At 48.2% G+C, this 7,949-nt stretch overlaps 1 protein-coding gene across 2 annotated transcripts in view; it reads right to left on the reverse strand.

Annotated features, from left to right (window-relative positions):
* LOC139278135 (neurofilament heavy polypeptide-like) overlaps positions 1–4,703 on the reverse strand; it is a 108,797-nt gene extending 104,094 nt beyond the window's left edge. For both annotated transcript variants that reach the window (XM_070896799.1, XM_070896793.1), the window contains exon 1: positions 4,476–4,703. The gene's annotated coding sequence lies outside the window, so the exon portion shown is untranslated. The remainder of the gene's footprint in view (positions 1–4,475) is intronic.
* Positions 4,704–7,949: the final 3,246 nt, after the last annotated feature.

Genomic DNA, 7,949 nt, shown 5'->3' on the forward strand with positions numbered 1-7,949 from the left:
ACTATAGACCCCATATCCCCCACACTATAGACCCCTATATCCCCCACACTATAGACCCCATATCCCCCACTGTATATAGACCCCATATCCCCCACACTATAGACCCCTATATCCCCCACACTATAGACCCCTATATCCCCCACACTGTATATAGACCCCATATCCCCCACACTATAGACCCCATACCCCCCACACTATAGACCCCCATATCCCCCACACTATAGACCCCTATATCCCCCACACTGTATATAGATCCCATATCCCCCACACTATAGACCCCTATATCCCCCACACTATAGACCCCTATATCCCCCACACTATAGTCCCCTATATCCCCCACACTATAGTCCCCTATATCCCCCACACTATAGTCCCCTATATCCCCCACACTATAGTCCCCTATATCCCCCACACTATAGACCCCTATATCCCCCACACTATAGACCCCTATATCCCCCACACTGTATATAGACCCCATATCCAGACCCCATATCCCCCACACTGTATATGGACCCCATAATCCCCACACTATAGACCCCCATATCCCCCACACTGTATATAGACCCCATATCCCCCACACTGTATATAGACCCCATATCCCCCACACTATAGACCCCATATCCCCCACACTATAGACCCCTATATCCCCCACACTATAGACCCCTATATCCCCCACACTATAGACCCCTATATCCCCCACACTATAGACCCCTATATCCCCCACACTATAGACCCCTATATCCCCCACACTGTATATAGACCCCATATATCCCCCACACTATAGACCCCATATATCCCCCAAACTATAGACCCCATATCCCCCACACTATAGACCCCTATATCCCCCACACTATAGACCCCTATATCCCCCACACTATAGACCCCATATATCCCCCACACTATAGACCCCATATATCCCCCACACTATAGACCCCATATCCCCCACACTATAGACCCCTATATCCCCCACACTATAGACCCCTATATCCCCCACACTATAGACCCCTATATCCCCCACACTGTATATAGACCCCATATATCCCCCACACTATAGACCCCATATATCCCCCACACTATAGACCCCATATCCCCCACACTATAGACCCCTATATCCCCAACACTATAGACCCCTATATCCCCCACACTATAGACCCCTATATCCCCCACACTGTATATAGACCCCATATATCCCCCACATATAGACCCCTATATGCCCCACACTATAGACCCCTATATCCCCCACACTATAGACCCCTATATCCCCCACACTATAGACCCCTATATCCCCCACACTGTATATAGACCCCATATATCCCCCACACTATAGACCCCATATATCCCCCACACTATAGACCCCATATCCCCCACACTATAGACCCCTATATCCCCAACACTATAGACCCCTATATCCCCCACACTATAGACCCCTATATCCCCCACACTGTATATAGACCCCATATATCCCCCACATATAGACCCCTATATGCCCCACACTATAGACCCCTATATCCCCCACACTATAGACCCCTATATCCCCCACACTATAGACCCCTATATCCCCCACACTATAGACCCCTATATCCCCCACACTGTATATAGACCCCATATATCCCCCACACTATAGACCCCTATATGCCCCACACTATAGACCCCTATATCCCCCACACTATAGACCCCATATCCCCCACACTATAGACCCCATATCCCCCACACTATAGACCCCTATATCCCCCACACTATAGACCCCTATATCCCCCACACTATAGACCCCATATATCCCCCACACTATAGACCCCTATATCCCCCACACTGTATATAGACCCCATATATTCCCCACACTATAGACCCCATATCCCCCACACTATAGACCCCTATATCCCCCACACTATAGACCCCATATATCCCCCACACTATAGACCCCTATATCCCCCACACTATAGACCCCTATATCCCCCACACTATAGACCCCTATATCCCCCACACTATAGACCCCATATATCCCCCACACTATAGACCCCTATATCCCCCACACTATAGACCCCTATATCCCCCACACTATAGACCCCTATATCCCCCACACTATAGACCCCATATAGCCCCCACACTATAGACCCCATATCCCCCACACTATAGACCCCTATATCCCCCACACTATAGACCCCTATATCCCCCACACTATAGACCCCTATATCCCCCACACTATAGACCCCTATATCTATAGACCCCATATATCCCCCACACTATAGACCCCTATATCCCCCACACTATAGACCCCATATCCCCCACACTATAGACCCCTATATCCCCCACACTATAGACCCCATATTCCCCACACTATAGACCCCTATATCCCCCACACTATAGACCCCATATCCCCCACACTATAGACCCCTATATCCCCCACACTATAGACCCCATATATCCCCCACACTATAGACCCCATATATCCCCCACACTACAGACCCCTATATCCCCCACACTATAGACCCCATATATCCCCCACACTATAGACCCCATATCCCCCACACTATAGACCCCTATATCCCCCACACTATAGACCCCTATATCCCCCACACTATAGACCCCTATATCCCCCACACTGTATATAGACCCCATATATCCCCCACACTATATACCCCATATCCCCCACACTATAGACCCCATATCCCCCACACTATAGACCCCATATATCCCCCACACTATAGACCCCTATATCCCCCACACTGTATATAGACCCCATATCCCCCACACTATAGACCCCTATATCCCCCACACTATAGACCCCTATGTCCCCCACACTATAGACCCCTATATCCCCCACACTGTATATAGACCCCATATATCCCCCACACTATAGACCCCATATCCCCCACACTATAGACCCCTATATCCCCCACACTATAGACCCCTATATCCCCCACACTATAGACCCCTATATCCCCCACACTATAGACCCCTATATCCCCCACACTGTATATAGACCCCATATATCCCCCACACTATAGACCCCATATCCCCCACACTATAGACCCCTATTTCCCCCACACTATAGACCCCTATATCCCCCACACTATAGACCCCTATATCCCCCACACTATAGACCCCATATATCCCCCACACTATAGACCCCTATATCCCCCACACTGTATATAGACCCCATATATATCCCCCACACTATAGACCCCTATATCCCCCACACTATAGACCCCTATATCCCCCACACTATAGACCCCATATATCCCCCACACTATAGACCCCTATATCCCCCACACTATAGACCCCTATATCCCCCACACTATAGACCCCATATCCCCCACACTATAGACCCCTATATCCCTCATACTATAGACCCCTTTATCTATAGACCCCATATATCCCCCACACTATAGACCCCCTATATCCCCCACACTATAGACCCCATATCCCCCACACTATAGACCCCTATATCCCCCACACTATAGACCCCTATATCCCCCACACTATAGACCCCTATATCTATAGACCCCATATATCCCCCACACTATAGACCCCATATATCCCCCACACTATAGACCCCATATCCCCCACACTATAGACCCCTATATCCCCCACACTATAGACCCCTATATCTATAGACCCCATATATCCCCCACACTATAGACCCCATATCCCCCACACTATAGACCCCTATATCCCCCACACTATAGACCCCTATATCCCCCACACTATAGACCCCTATATCTATAGACCCCATATATCCCCCACACTATAGACCCCATATATCCCCCACACTATAGACCCCATATCCCCCACACTATAGACCCCTATATCCCCCACACTATAGACCCCTATATCTATAGACCCCATATATCCCCCACACTATAGACCCCATATATCCCCCACACTATAGACCCCATATCCCCCACACTATAGACCCCTATATCCCCCACACTATAGACCCCTATATCTATAGACCCCATATATCCCCCACACTATAGACCCCTATATCCCCCACACTATAGACCCCTATATCCCCCACACTATAGACCCCTATATCTATAGACCCCATATATCCCCCACACTATAGACCCCATATATCCCCCACACTATAGACCCCATATATCCCCCACACTATAGACCCCATATCCCCCACACTATAGACCCCTATATCCCCCACACTATAGACCCCTATATCTATAGACCCCATATATCCCCCACACTATAGACCCCATATATCCCCCACACTATAGACCCCATATCCCCCACACTATAGACCCCTATATCCCCCACACTATAGACCCCTATATCTATAGACCCCATATATCCCCCACACTATAGACCCCTATATCTATAGACCCCTATATCCCCCACACTATAGACCCCTATATCTATAGACCCCATATATCCCCCACACTATAGACCCCATATATCCCCCACACTATAGACCCCATACCCCCCCAGATGTTTTGCCCACATTGCCGGACGCTGCCACTCACCGATGAGGGCAGGACCCAGCTGTGGGCCGGTGAGGGGAGGAGTGGACGATCCCAGTCGCTGCTCGAGCTGCCTATTGCAATAATTCTAGTGGTCTCGGTGCTCGGACGCTGCGCGCTTGTCTCTCGCTCTTTGGGCCGGCCGCCTTTCCGTCGCTGTCCCCTCTCGCGGACGCTCAACGCGTTTTGAAATGAAAGGGCCCGGCGCCGCGCGGGGCACAGAGGGAGATTGTCCCCGTCAGCGCCTGCCCCGCCAATCAGCTCACACCGCGCCGTGCTCCCGCCAATCAGCTCACACCGCGCCACGTGCCCTTCCCGCCAATCACCTCACACCCCCCCCAGCTCACATCAAACCACACCGCCTGTCAGTCAACTTAACTCCCCCAGTGCCGCACTGTCGGAGGGGCAGTACTGAGGGAGCGCGGCACTGTCGGAGGGGCAGTACTGAGGGAGCGCGGCACTGTCGGAGGGGCAGTACTGAGGGAGCGCGGCACTGTCGGAGGTATAGTACTGAGGGAGCGCCGCACTGTCGGAGGGGCAGTACTGGGGGAGTGCCGCACTATCGGAGGGGCAGTACTGGGGGAGCGCCGCACTGTCGGAGGGGCAGTACTGAGGGAGCGCCGCACTGTCGGAGGGGCAGTACTGAGGGAGCGCCGCACCGTCGGAGGGGCAGTACCGAGGGAGTGCTGCACTGTCGGAGGGGCAGTACTGAGGGAGTGCCTCATTGTCAATGGTGTCTTCGGATGAGATTTTAAACCAAGGCCCTGTCTGTTCTCTCGGGTGGGTGTAAAAGATCCCATGGCACTATTCAAAGACGAGCAGGTTTTCCCCGGTGTATGGCCAATATTTATCCCTCAATCAACATCACTCAAGCACATTATCTGGTCATTTGTCACATTGTTGCTTCTAGGAGCTTGCTGTGCACGATTTGGCTGCCACATAGCTTGTCTATATCTCTTTGCAGATTACTTGCGTCGTCACAACTTGCTTAGTCACCTATCTTTGTAATCTCAGCAAATTTGGCTTCATTACGCTCGGTCGCTTCATCCAAGTCATTTAGATTGTAAATAGTTGAGGCCCCAGCACTGATCCCTGTAACACCCCACTAGTTACAGTTTGCCAACCTGAAAATGACCCATTTATCCCCACTCTCTATTTTCTGTTGGGCAATCCTCTACCTATACGAATAGATTACCCTCAACCCAGTGAGCTCTTATCTTGTGCAGTAACCTTTTATGTGGCACCTCATCAAATTCCTTCTGGAAATCGAAATATATGACATCTACTGGTTCCCCTTTATCCACCCTGCTCGTTACATCCTCAAAGAACTCCAGCAAATTTGTCAAACATGATTTTCTTTTCATAAAACCATGCTGACTCTGCTTGACTGCATTATGATTTTCTAAATGCCCTGCTACTCCTTCCTTAATAATGGACTCCAGCATTTTCCCAACGACAGATGTTAGGAGAACTGGTCTAGTTTTCTGTCTCCCTCCTTTCTTAAATAGGGGTGTTACATTTGCGGTTTTCCAGTCTGCTGGAACCTCTCCAGAATCCAGGGAATTTTGGTAAATTACAACCAATGCATCCACTATCTCTGCAGCCACTTCTTTTAAGACGCAGGCCATCAGGTCCAGGGGACTTGACTACCTTTAGTCCCATTAGTTTGTTTAGTATTTTTTCCTCTAGTGATAGTGATTGTTTAAAATCACCCCCCCTCCCCGGATCATAACCCCTTGATTATCAATTTTTATGATGCTTTTAGTGTCTTCTACCTTATTGACCGATACAAAATATTTGTTCAAAGTCTCTGCCATTTACCTGTTTCCCATAATTAATTCCCCAGTCTCATCCTTTAAGGGACCAACTTTAGCTACTCTCGTTTTTATATACCTGAAGAAGCTTACTGTCTATTTTTATATTTCTTGCTAATTTATTCTCAAACTACCTTCTCTCTCTTAAAGTTGTCCTTTGCTGGTTTCTACAAATTTCCCAATCCTCTGGCCTTCCACTATTTTTCGCAACATTGTATGCCTTTGTTTTCAATTTGATACCAATCTTTACTTCCTTAGTTAGCCACGGATGGTTCATCCTTCTCTTGGAGTCTTTCTTTCTCACTGGAATATATCTTTGCTGACAGTTATGAAATATCTCCTTAAACATTTGCCACTGGTTATCTACGGTCTTACCCTATAATATATTCCCCAGTCCACTTTAGCCAACTCTGCCCTCATACCTTTGTAAATGCCTTTATTTAAGTTCAGCACACTCGTTTAAGTCCTAACTTTCTCACCCTCAAACTGAATTTGAAATTCGGCCATGCTATGATCGCTCTTCCCAAGAGGACCCTTCACTTCAAGATCATTAATTAATCCAGACTCGTTACACATTACCAGATCTAAAATACCCTGCTCCCTGGTTGGTTCCACATCGTATTGTTCTAAGAAACCATCCCGCATACACTCTACGAAACTCTTCCTCAAGGCTACCTTTGCCAATTTGATTTGTCCAATCAATAAGAAGATTTAAATCACCCATGATTATTGCTGTACCTTTCTTACAAGCCTCCATTATTTCTTGACTTATACTCTGTCCTACAGTGTGGCTACTGTTAGGGGGCCTGTAGACCACTCCCACCAGTGACTTCTTTCCCTTATTATTTCTTATCTCCACGCAAACTGATTCTACATCATGAATTTCTGAGCCAATATCATTTCTCACTACTGCACTGATCTCATCCTTTATTAACAGAGCTACCTCACCTCCTTTCCCTTTCTGTCTGTCCTTCCAAAAAGGCAAATACCCCCGAATATTCAGTTCCCAGTCTTGGTCACCTTGCAACCACGTCTCTGTAATGGATGTCAGAGCATACCCATTTATTTCTATTTGTGCCGTCAACTCATCTATCTTCTTACGAATGCTGCGTGTATTCAGATATAGAGCTTTTAATTTTGCATAGATTTAAAGTAATTGGTCGGTGGTTTACAGGAGATTTGAGGGGACATTTCTTCACCCAGAGGGTGGTGGGGGTCTGGGACTCACGGCTTAAAAGGGTGGTAGAGGCAGAAACCCTCACCACATTTAAAAAGTACTTGGATGTGCACTTGAAGCGCCAGAACCTACAGGGCTACAGACCAAGAGCCGGAAAATGGGATTAAGTTGGGTAGCTCTTTGTTGGCCAGCGCAGACACGATGGGCTGAAATGGCCTCCTTCCGTGCTGTAAATTTCTATGATTCTATGATTCGACATCGTGTCAAAACATCGAGATACTTATATGACCTCTAAATTTTCACCAACCCCCAACACAATATACAGTAACAGCACTGCAGCAGTGCCTTCACCCCATGGCCTGCAGCGGTTCAATTAGGCGGCTCACCACCACCTTCTCGTAGCGCGGACACGATGGGCCGAAATGACCTCCTTCCATGCTGTAAATTTCTGTTTCTCAAGGGCAATTAGGGATGAGTAATAAATGC

The sequence above is a fragment of the Pristiophorus japonicus genome, chromosome 1, assembly GCF_044704955.1.
Source record: "Pristiophorus japonicus isolate sPriJap1 chromosome 1, sPriJap1.hap1, whole genome shotgun sequence".
NCBI classification, from domain to species: domain Eukaryota; kingdom Metazoa; phylum Chordata; class Chondrichthyes; family Pristiophoridae; genus Pristiophorus; species Pristiophorus japonicus.